Source organism: Lathamus discolor, chromosome 4 (assembly GCF_037157495.1).
Source record: "Lathamus discolor isolate bLatDis1 chromosome 4, bLatDis1.hap1, whole genome shotgun sequence".
NCBI classification, from domain to species: domain Eukaryota; kingdom Metazoa; phylum Chordata; class Aves; order Psittaciformes; family Psittacidae; genus Lathamus; species Lathamus discolor.
Window position 1 is genome coordinate 98,605,825 of NC_088887.1, and position 12,022 is coordinate 98,617,846.

Genomic DNA, 12,022 nt, shown 5'->3' on the forward strand with positions numbered 1-12,022 from the left:
GCTCAGCTGACATGTACTCATCTCTTGAGGGGTCAAAACCTTATAAAAGTGAGTCTTGAAGCATGCACCAAAGACTATTCAGATCATTAAGGTACTATTAAAGAAAGTTTTTCACAGTGAGCTCCTTTGGAACCAGTTTTGCTCCCAGCTGAGTGCAGACCAACAGCTGTCACTGCAGGATGGAGCAGCCAGGCAGTAGCTTATACTGATGCCCACATGGGAGTTGGAAATGAGTCCCAGTCCCATAGGAGAGGACAGAAACTATCAGGCAACACAAGCTGGTAAAAAAAGGCTGATAGTGCTGAGGTTAGCAAAAAATACTCCAGCCCTGGCAGTCCTGTCCAGAAGCCAGAAGAGACCGTTTCCCTCTCTCCTTTAACATGACAATCAAATGGGTTACTATATTCACAAAGTCAGCTTTGCATCCATACTCCAGAGGGTTCATCAGCTGTCCCTGTGAAGATGCAATTGACGTGAGAGTGCAGATGTACTGCAGAAGTTGGGCTCTGCTTCTGTCAAAACATGGCTACTGTGCAAAACAAGGCACAAGACCCCTTGGCTAGGTTATAATCCTTTGTGAGGAATCCAGGTGTCCTGTTATTTACTCAGGTGGCTCCCCCTGGGTCTAACAACTCTAATGTAACAGTCATGGGTGTGAGGTACTTTTTTTGCAGGTCAATATCCAAACTGTGGGTCAGAGGTTGTAGCTGCCAGCAAAGCCCAGTTTCACCAAGGAGGGCTGTTTGCACCTTTCTCCCACTCCAAGAATGGGATGGAGGTTTAGGACCCGGTCTTATGCTTTCTTGAATGAATATGCTAAGAAATAGTCTGTGTGTGAAAGGTTTATGAATCCTGATTTCACATCTGCAGCTCCTTATAGACCTGAGGCAGATGTGTAAAGGACCTTCCTGTTCCTTACAGAGTAGCTTCGTCTCCCCTTCATTGCAATGGCATGACTTTTCACTCCTTATTCTGCTCCAATGACTCGTTTAAGACTACAGCTCTACTCTGGACATCAGGAGCATAAAATGTAATTGCAAACAGGCTGAATGTTGCCTGGTTTGAGACCTTTGCAGGTACAATCATAAGCTCTTCAGATAGGTACTGCATCATTTCCTTTGGTCTAGCTGTAGACACATTGCCACAAGGTTTGAGTGCCTTCTGAACAGTACTCTGTCCACCCTGAAAACAATTTGACATATGTGAACCTGAGGCACAGGTAGATTAAATGTCCTTTTTAGGTTGGTACATGAATCATAGAAGAGTCAGGAACAACTTTTGTGCAGCCCATTGTTTCAGAAACTTATCCATGATCTTACAATATCTTCTAGCAAAGTACGTTGGGTATGTTACTGAGCACAAGTATAATGTATTATTTATCTCATGATTTTTTTAAATTTTAACTAAAAGCAATGTCTAAAGCCAGCCTTGGTGATTGCTTTTGCTATAGGTGAGTACCTCTGGAAAACTGTAGGTCCCCTGATCTTCCGTTTTTAAACAAGCAAGCTTGCACTCTGATAGCAGCGGAGCCTCACACATTGCGACCCAGGCAGCATGTCTGCACTAAAAACAGACAGCTGCAGTCTGTCCCAGACAGAGAAGTGAAATCTTAGCTTAAAATGGCAATAATTTGGACTGTGTTAGACATAAAGCATTCTTTAGAAACACAGCTGGCATGGGAACAGTCTATATATTGCTTTTTAATTTCAGGAAGGCACCAACATGTGAGATTCATGAGACCCCTGCCTCTGTTCCCTAGCTCTTATTGGAAGTGTTGTTGGTCATTAATCTGTCCTATTGGGCAGGGTTTTTACGCTTGGTATGGTACACATAATTGTTTCCTGGAAATGCTGCTTTTCAACAATTTCGGCTGAAAGAGAAGGAGTAAAAAAACCTAGTTTGCATAACTCAAGTTTGGTGTTCTCAGGATTATTTCAAGTATAAAAATCCCCAGTTTCTGAGTTTGCCAATGCCTTCCTTGATGTTTTAAGTGAATTCCTTAATCAGTAAATGTATAAAATGCAGAGGTTAATTGTTCACTCTGACATCTGAAACTGAGGCAAGTGGAATATGAAGTGGAATATGAATAATTTGTGCTGTGGTCAAGACTACTTTTATGTATCATGTCTGTTTACATATATCAGGGGCTGTTGGAGCAGTTAATTCTGTGGTGCCTCAAGATGTGAATCAGAGGCTAGTTATTACAAACCAGAACAAATAACTAAACAGCGCTGCTCTCTATTCAGTGTACGCTCCACAGCTGAACTCATTCTGGATCTTTCAATCTTCTTGACCCATGCCATTGCAGTGATGTGAAAACAGGCTGACATGAACTTTCCGAAATCCGCTCAGAAGCAGCATCCCTCAACCTTGCTATCCACAGGTGATGATCACAGAATCATAGAATCATAGAATGGTTAGGGTTGGAAAGGACCTCAAGATCATCAAGTTCCAACCCCCTTGCCATGGGCAGGGACACCTCACACTAAACCATCCCACCCAAGGCTTCGTCCAGCCTGGCCTTGAACACTGCCAGGGATGGAGCATTCACAACTTCCCTGGGCAACCGATTCCAGTGCCTCACCACCCTAACAGGAAAGAATTTCCTCCTTATATCCAATCTAAACTTCCCCTGTTTAAGTTTTAACCCCTTACGCTTGTCCTGTCACTACAGTCCTTGACAAAGAGTCCCTCCCCAGCATCCCTATAGGCCCCCTTCAGGTACTGGAAGGCTGCTATGAGGTCTCCAAGCAGCCTTCTCTTCTCCAGGCTGAACAGCCCCAACTTTCTCAGCCTATCTTCATACGGGAGGTGCTCCAGTCCCCTGATCATCCTCGTGGCCCTCCTCTGGACTTATTCCAGCAGTTCCATGTCCTTTTTATGTTGAGGACACCAGAACTGCACACAATACTCCAGGTGAGGTCTCACGAGAGCAGAGTAGAGGGGCAGGATCACCTCTTTCAACCTGCTGGTCACGCTCCTTTTGATGCAGCCCAGGATACGGTTGGCTTTCTGGGCTGCGAGCAAACACTGAAGCTGTGGGGATGGTGAGACATTGGAACAGGTTTCCCACAGAAGCTGTTGCTGCCCCATCCCTGGCAGTGTTCAAGACCAGTTTGAACAGCTCTTCGAGCAACCTGGTCTAGTGGAAGATGTCCCTGCCCATGGCACGGGGGTTGGAACTGGATGATCCTTAAGGTCCTTTCAAGTACAAAACATTCTATAATTCTAAAAGTAACTGGAACTCTCCAGTCTTTCATGCCTATCCCATATGCAAATGCTAGTTTCAGTCTCTTCTCAATCCCAGGTGAAGCTGTGGTTTATCCCTTACTTTTAAAACCCCGATTGTCTCATTCATCCGTGAGTTTTTGGAAGATACACAGTATTCCTGGTGATTTTTTAAGAGTCTTCCTTTCTAACTACACTTTTCTTTCAGGATATTGCGTATCATAGTCCCAAGAAGGAGGTAAATGTGAGAGGGAACCTAGAGCTACTTAAGGCACATCTTTATCTGCTTAAAGCTGTTCACTGAGATGAGTAACATTGCACTTGCAATGCCTTTTAGGTTGATATGATTCCAGTGTGATTCCAGTGGAGTTCAGTGGAATTGCTATGGTACAAAACTGATGTAATGATTAGACGGCTGGAAATTAGAGACAGAATTCTTTGTCTTGTATGTAATTTTGACACTTATTTTCCCATAGCATTTTTTTTTTCATGGAAGGAAAAATTCTGAAGAAATTCAGTTTGGAAGTATCTAAACATTTTGTTGGCTTAAAAATGTTTTCTTATGAGCCAGCTAACTGGCTGAGGTGCAAATTGTCTTATTCCCTTATTCTCCAGGACAATTGATATCCACCGTAGCAGCAAGCCAGGAGGCAGTTTGAAGTTGAACTGAGTTGAAATAAAATATTCTTGTTCAGATAAAAAATAAACTGAAATGTTTGATTTGGGTCAAGCTCATGTAGTGAAGGGAATATTTTGTTTTGATTTTTCCCAAAGGAAACCTGAATGCTTTGGGCAAAACTAATTGTTTCTTGCATAAAAAGTTGATTCTATGGAAACTTTATTTCCCACTAGAGGCGAAACTGCCGGGGAGTGTCTGTTAAGCTTTGTACTGAAGCAATGAATGGCCTCTGATGCTTTAAGGAGGAATTCTGCACCCTTATTTAAAGAAACCTCTCTAAAAATCTGTTTTTAGTTTAGCTTCATTTTAGTGAAACCTGAAGGGACAGGTTCTTAATGTCTTTCAGCTATTAACTATTAACTTTTTATACACTTGACAACGTATTTTCGATCACCATAGGTCTCTGCAAATATTCAATTTACTAAAACATGTTTGGCTTTAGATATTCTAATTTCAGCTGTGCTAGGAAGATGCTGGCAGGTTAGCTTTTTCTGTGACAATAATATGCTGTGCTCTGATCATCTGAGTTACAAATTAGTCAGCTCCTCTGCAGGTAAAATTTTATTTCATCCAGACACACATCAGTGCAAATCCCATGACATAAAGCTCTATATTCCAGCATTAGCACCAGAGTCTCTTCCACTAATTTTTTACTCAATTTAAACTGCCAAGCAGAGGTGAGCATTTTCCACTTGGTTTGCTTCAGTTTTCTGCATAAATATGAACTTGCAAACTTGCCGCCCAGTATTAACACCCATCATTGCTGGAAGCCTTAGCTGTTATCCAGAGGAACAATGTGATGAAAACCATACACCATATTGCAAAGGTGGCATTGTGGGAACTTTATGCCAAGCCAGCATCATCTGTGGGGCTTGCACTTCTGTTTGTTAAAAGCTGGTTTAGCCTTTTCTCAGGTGATAGACACTGCAGAAGAAGGTGGGTGCCCTTCCTCCTTCCTTCCTTTTCGCTCTTCCAGTAACTTCCATTGCTTCATAACAGATAAAAAAGTTTTCTTTTTTTCCCTACATTCACTGCTGATGCTTACTTGTCATTTTATATCCTTCAGATTCCAGTTAGACTCTTTTTTTTTCCCTCTCAAGGTCAGTATAACACTACAAAAGGAAACCAAAAGCTGTTTCAATTTTTTTTTAGTGTATTCTGGGCATGGATTTGTCCATATTTCTCTAGGGTTTTTTTTCCTTTTTCTCTTGTCCCTGTGGTAGCACATAAGCAAAAAAAGCCGGAGTACGCGGAATTCATGAGGACCTTGCTACATTTCTTCTTGGACATTGATGGATGGAGAGCATTTAAAGGAAAAAATAAATCAATACTGAATCCAAAGAGGTGGGTCACCTTTGCTGATTTAGTAGCATTACCTGATGGAGGGAATAACCCAAACATGTTTATACTTCCCATATCCCCAAAAGCTTGTGGATTCATCAGGGTATGGCAGACACTACCAGAAATCGGTGAAATAGGTAGAGAGCTGCCAAGCCAGCAAGAGTTAAGATCACAAATATTTTCTCTCTGCGTGCCTTTCTCGGTCTTTGAATCTGTCAGAATCAAACAGCTGCAGCCCTGAAGTGATGACGCTAAAAAAATTAATAAATATAGATGCGATTTGTTACTGCTCTCTATTAAAACTGGCAGGTGACTGCTGTTAGGTTTCCCCCCTCTTATTCGTGGGACAGCACATTTACCAACTTGTTGAGTTACAGTATGTAATTTATAACCATCGAAGCAGGAAACATTATGCAGTGCATGAATTAGTGTGAATATGAATGTCTGTTACTGAGCTTGTGCTATATTTCTGGAAATACCCAGTTATTCCTCCTTGGCAAAGCTAAGATTTTTGCTATCAAGTTTTGTTTAATTATATTTAACTGATTAGAACAGCTTTAATAGATGCATGCAAGACTTCTGTGAAGGACAGTCCCCAGTAGGCCTACTTTGTGTGAAATTAGGCAAGGTTGTTGTCTTTATGCAGACATAGTCACACACAGACACACTGGCTGAATCCTTAAATATTAGTCATGATACTGTGACTGTGGCTTATCAGCAGTGTAAGTTAGCATTACAGCCTGGGATCGAGTCTGCCTGTTCAAGATAGATGTTCACCTGAATTGTTAAGTGCACAGGAAAACAGTTGCCTTAATGGAAAAGCAATGGAGTCTTTCCATTGATAGTCAATGAAGCAGCTTCTGTTGAAAGGGCCAGAAAACTAAGGTACTGTGTGTAGTTCTGGTGTCCTCAACATAAAAAGGACATGGAACTGTTGGGCAAATCTGGAGGAGGTCCGTGAGGATGATCAGGGGCTGGAACACCTCCTGTTTAAGACAGGCTGCGAAAGTTGGGGCTGTTCAGCCTGGAGAAGAGAAGGCTGCGTGGAGACCTCATAGCAGCCTTCCAGTACCTGAAGGGGGCCTACAAGGATGCTGGGGAGGGACTCTTCATTAGGGACTGTAGTGACAGGACAGGGGGTAATGGGTTTAAGCTTAAAAAGAGGAAGTTCAGGTTAGGTATAAGGAAGAAGTTCTTTACTGTAAGGGTGGTGAGGCACTGGAACAGTTTGCCCAAAGAAGTGGCAAATGCTTCATCCCTGGCAGTGTTCAAGACCATGTTGGACAGAGCCTTGGGTGACATGGTCTAGCGTGAGGTGTCCCTGTCCCTGTCACACCCTGAGGTGTCAGGGGGGTTGGAACAAGATGATCTTAAGGTTCTTTCCAACCCTAACTATTCTATGATTTTGTGATTCTGTGGGAGTAAATTTAGGGGCACCCATTCACTGGGCTGATGTGCTATATGCCACCCTTTAATAATGTCATGTAAGATGGCAGTTCACATACTAAGCTACAGATTGTATCTTCAGGGCATCTAGTTTTTAAAACAGTGAAAGCTGGGACAGATCTGCAAAATATATTAAAAGAACTGTGTTACCTCTAAGTGTGTAAAGAGTTATTTACATCTAGATGTAGCCTTGTTTGAACTAGGTGACTCAGCGTAACTGACTGTGCTGAGACTTTGCTGTTACTTCCAATGTTTCAAATGCTGTATTTCTTTCAGAACACTTTAACTATAATTTAAGGTGTTGCAGAGGAAATGTAGCATCCTTTTGGCTTAGTGGTACAACTTATTCCCACCTTCTTGTCTGGACACAGGTACTTTTGTGAATAGGTACTCTTTACAGAGCCTGTAAAATTCTGCCATGAATGTCCTGGGAAGATCACAAAAACTTACAACTTGATTTATAAAAGAAGCTCTTACTATTTACCTGGTTTGATAGACACTGCTTTATTTGTGCTCTAGTTCCTCAATATAACTGGAATCCAGATGTTTTTCTTTAGAACACTTAAGGCAATCAAAACTGTTTATTTAAAGCACTGAATCACTTAAGGAAACAAGTGGAATACTTCTGAAAGATAAATATTTTTTCCAGTGAGGTCTGATATCTCTGTAAACATTTTGGCTTTCATTTTCTTCCTACTCATTTTTGAGTCCACCAAGGATCCAAATATCAAGTTTTCTATCACTTTCTACCAGGGATGCACATACTGTAATATGGAATACAAGTGGAGAAGCTGATCACTTTGTGTATTGCTGTCTATACCCTCCCACACTTTATGGCTGAACACCACTGTATTGTGGAGTTCAATAAAAGAAGCACGTATAGTATTTTAGGGAAATCCACACTCCCTGGGCATCTCCATATCTTACACATTGATATTGTATAAACACAGTCTACCGTTGAGCATCAGAGATTTGTGGGTCAGGCACAGAAATCCCTGAGGGCTCTTCTGATCTGAATGTTAAACTAGCTTTATTGAAATATCTCTTTTAAATGAACTGAGCCTGATGTCTTTCTTGTACTGGAATATACCTTCTTAATGATCCTTCCTTGAAAGCTGCTGATGAGAGGCAGGAATCATAGAATCATAGAATAGTTAGGGTTGGAAAGGACCTCAAGATCATCTAGTTCCAACCCCCTGCCATGGGCAGGGACACCTCACACTAAACCATCCCACCCAAGGCTTCATCCAGCCTGGCCTTGAACACCACCAGGGATGGAGCATTCACAACCTCTCTGGGCAACCGATTCCAGTGCCTCACCACCCTAACAGGAAAGAATTTCCTCCTAATATCCAATCTAAACTTCCCCTGTTTAAGTTTTAACCCGTTACCCCTTGTCCTGTCACTACAGTCCCTGATGAAGAGTCCCTCCCCAGCATCCCTATAGGCACCCCTTCAGATACTAGAAGGCTGCTATGAGGTCTCCACGCAGCCTTCTCTTCTCCAGGCTGAACGGCCCCAACTTAAATGCTGGTCTGCTCTGGTTATCTTGCCATGCTTGTGAGGTGGGCTGATGCCAACCTTATGAAGTTCAACCATGACAAGTGCAAGGTCCTACACCTGGGTCGGAGCAATCCCAGGCACAGCTACAGGTTGGGCAGAGAAGAGATTCAGAGCAGCCCTGCTGGGAAGGACTTGGGGGTGTTGGTCGGTGAGAAACTTGACATGAGCCAGCTTCAGTGTGCGCTCGCAGCCCAGAAAGCCAACCGTATCCTGGGCTGCATCAAGAGGAGCGTGACCAGCAGGTCGAAGGAGGTGATCCTGCCCCTCTACTCTGCTCTTGTGAGACCTCACCTGGAGTATTGTGTGCAGTTCTGGTGTCCTCAACATAAAAAGGACATGGAACTGTTGGAACAAGTCCAGAGGAGGGCCACGAGGATGATCAGGGGACTGGAGCATCTCCTGTATGAAGATAGGCTGAGGAAGTTGGGGCTGTTCAGCCTGGAGAAGAAAAGGTTGTGTGGAGACCTCACAGCAGCCTTCCAGTATCTGAAGGGGGGCTATAGGGATGCTGGGGAGGGACTCTTCGTCAAGGACTGTAGTGACAGGACAAGTGTAAGGGGTTAAAACTTAAACAGGGGAAGTTTAGATTGGATATTAGGAGGAAGTTCTTTACTGCAAGGGTGGTGAGGCACTGGAATGGGTTGCCCAGGGAAGCTGTGAATGCTCCATCCTTGGCAGTGTTCAAAGCCCTGTTGGGCAGAGCCTTGGGTGGCATGGTTTAGTGTGAGGTGTCCCTGCCCATGGCAGGGGAGTTGGAACTTGATGATCTTAAGGTCCTTTCCAACCCTAACTATTCTATGAGTCAATTCTATGAATCTATCTGTGAGAAAGTCCTGAGACATGTGAAAGGAAGGTGTTTACGTGTAGGTATAGAACTAGGGTAGATCAGTATACTTCCCACAGCATACATATCCCTCATGAGGATGGCTGCTAGCATATTATGTAGCCTTGGCAGCTATTCCATACATGTTGTCACAGAATACCGTCAATGGAATGCTTCATGAAGATTGTCAGTGCTGCTGCAGCATGGCCAGGGGGGATGTATGAGCATCCTTGGACTGCCCATGGGATGGATGGATGAATGCATGGATGGATGGATGGATGGACGGATGGACAGACAGATGGATGGGTGGATGGATGGATGGAAGGATGGATGGGTGGGTGGGTGTGTGGGTGGATGGATAGATTGATGGATCGATGGAAGGCACACAGGAGACCCCCCAGGGTGACAGTGTTCCCTGGAACATGCTGACAGATACAGGGTGGTGATAGCCCCAGTGCTCCAGTAACTAACTAGGACCTGTACTACAGCTCTCACATGGTGAGTAGAGGCATGGACAAAAAGGAAAGCATTTTTAATTCAGATGTGAAATCAGATGTTCAGGGTGAGGAGGAGGAGAGATACCAGGGGCAGGCGCTGCTGCCATGTGGCAGGACCTGCAGAACAGAATGTGAGTGGTACATAGGAGAATGGAGAAGGATTTGATGTTTGATTGGTGAAAGGAAAATAGTGGATGGTAGGAAGATCTATCTATCTATCTATCTATCTATCTATCTATCTATCTATCTATCTATCTATCTATCTATCATCTATCTATCTATCTATCTGCCTATCTATCGTCTATCATCTCTCTCTCTCTACCTATGTTATGGTATGAAGATTCATTAGAGTCAGGTGTCAGGTATGCCGAGTCAGATGAGTCTTTTTTTGACAAAAACGTCTATCTCCTGTGGTCAGTTAGTTAGATTAATTTGTAAGCCCTGGAGTGACTCCTCCACATCCATGGTTTGAAGTTTGTTACTTCAAATGCAAAAACTCACGAAGTAAAAAACTCCCAAGATCATATCTTTGTCCAAAAGTCTTTAGGCTACTAGAGTGCTCTCTTTAATGTTTTAATCCTTTCTTGGCTTTCATATCCTGTCAAGTCCTTATTTTAATGCCCTTTTTATTCTTCAGTATTTCTTAGACTACCTTATCTCCATGTGTTTGTCAGGCCTGCTGCAGAAAGAAAAACTTCTCCAAGTAACTTAGACCCATGCTCCTGTTTGGACTAAGAAAAGGAAAGCTTGGCAGTGAGTACAGCATCTTTCAAACCACTGGTAAATAAATGTAAATGGAAAATCTTCTGTCCTCATTTCAGCCTTTTTCCAGGTGTGGGAGGGAAATAGCTCATCTGAGCCAGGTCCAGAATCTGGTCTGTAGGGATCTTCTTACTGCCATTTCCCAAGGTGCTGTGCCAATATGCTTTCCTGTCTGAGACTGATTTTAATATCTCTAGCACTGGAAATACAGTGACAGAGAGAGAGAAAACAATGGAGAACCTGCCTTTGTAAGGGAAAGTGGGGCATGGACGAGCAAGCTTTCAGTAGAAACTATGTGTAGTCAAGTCATAATTAGTTTCACAGATTATAACGGAGAGCAAATTCAGAATAGGGATTTTTTGCAGGAGCAAGCTCCTGGTGCTACTGGAAGTCCCACTATGGACTGCTTGGCAGAGGTTAGAAGCTGCATGTTTATATGTGTCTGGATTTATTTATATGGAGATTTTGGACTGCACAATCCGCAGGAGAAAAGGCAGTGGGAAAAGTGCATCTCCTTTCCTGGTTGCCTTGTAGGAAGAGTTATTATGAACACAACTCATTTGTCAGCAACATGCTGTTTATCACAGTCAGGACTTGTGCATAGGGCAGTTTGAAAAAGACACACGTGCCTATAGCATTTTGACTTTGGAGAGACACTTTTGCTATAAGGAGGTCGCTTGTGTTATTTGTGCCTTATAACTTGTCCCCAAGACATACATCAGGAGAGGAACAGAAATCAGACCGTTCTGTGGTGCTGGAAAATTTCAAGGCTGAAAGACATACCTGGCACATGTTAGATGAAATCAATACATGCAGGAGAGCTGCAGGAATTGCACTGAATTGTTTCTTTGATACTCTGTGTGTAACATTTAATGTAATGTGTGACATGAAAATGCAAGATTAAAGCCAGAAGTTTGCCTCTGAAAGTAAATCGGGCATCCACCCAAATGCCTGACAGGAGGTGAGCCTTGTATTGTTTTCTAATGGGCAAAACCCCTGGGCTCTGCCAGCCTGTCAGAGTCCAAGTCCTGAGGCAAGGGCTGCTCAGTGAACGCCTTTTTCCTGTAAATATGTACTTAAATATCAGGCTGCTGAACTGGTGCATCCAGCTTGAATTATCCGGTGCTGGTGAGAGGTGAACAAAGAAAATAGCATCATCCAAGACAAATAAAGGAAGACTTTGCAAAAGTAAGAAGCAGTTTTTCCTAACTGAATTCTCTGAAACCGATAGTGTTCCCACTAATGTCAAGTCACCAGACAATCAAGTTCCCACAAAATGTAAACTGGAGAATGTGGGGCAGAAATTTCTGCATCAAAACCATCTTGGTGACTCTAAGTACTAAAAAGAGGTGACCCAGGCCTCTTTTACAGGCTGTAGTCTGCAAAATGCTTTCTGGGGGGATGCAATGATTGCTGGGACTTGTATGTGGTTTTCCAAAATAAACAAATCGGTGCTACCCTCCACACTGCCCAGGCTATGGAAAATCAGTTATTATAAAGAGCCATAGAAACCAGAATTCAGCCTGGTGCTTTTAGGAAGCTACCCCAGGAAGCCCTGAGCTCTGGGCTAAAGCAAACGTGAAGCAGGAGAGCAGTACATCCCTCCTGCCTGCAACTGTCTGGGACAAGACTCCCCATTTCTCCATCCTGCTGATGATATTTAGATGTTTAGATAAGTTGTTC

The 12,022-nt window shown here is 43.1% G+C and overlaps 1 long non-coding RNA gene across 1 annotated transcript in view; it reads left to right on the forward strand.

Annotated features, from left to right (window-relative positions):
- The window catches only part of LOC136013816 (uncharacterized), a 48,276-nt gene that overhangs the window by 1,076 nt on the left and 35,178 nt on the right, over nt 1-12,022 (forward strand). The gene's annotated exons all lie outside the window — the stretch shown is intronic.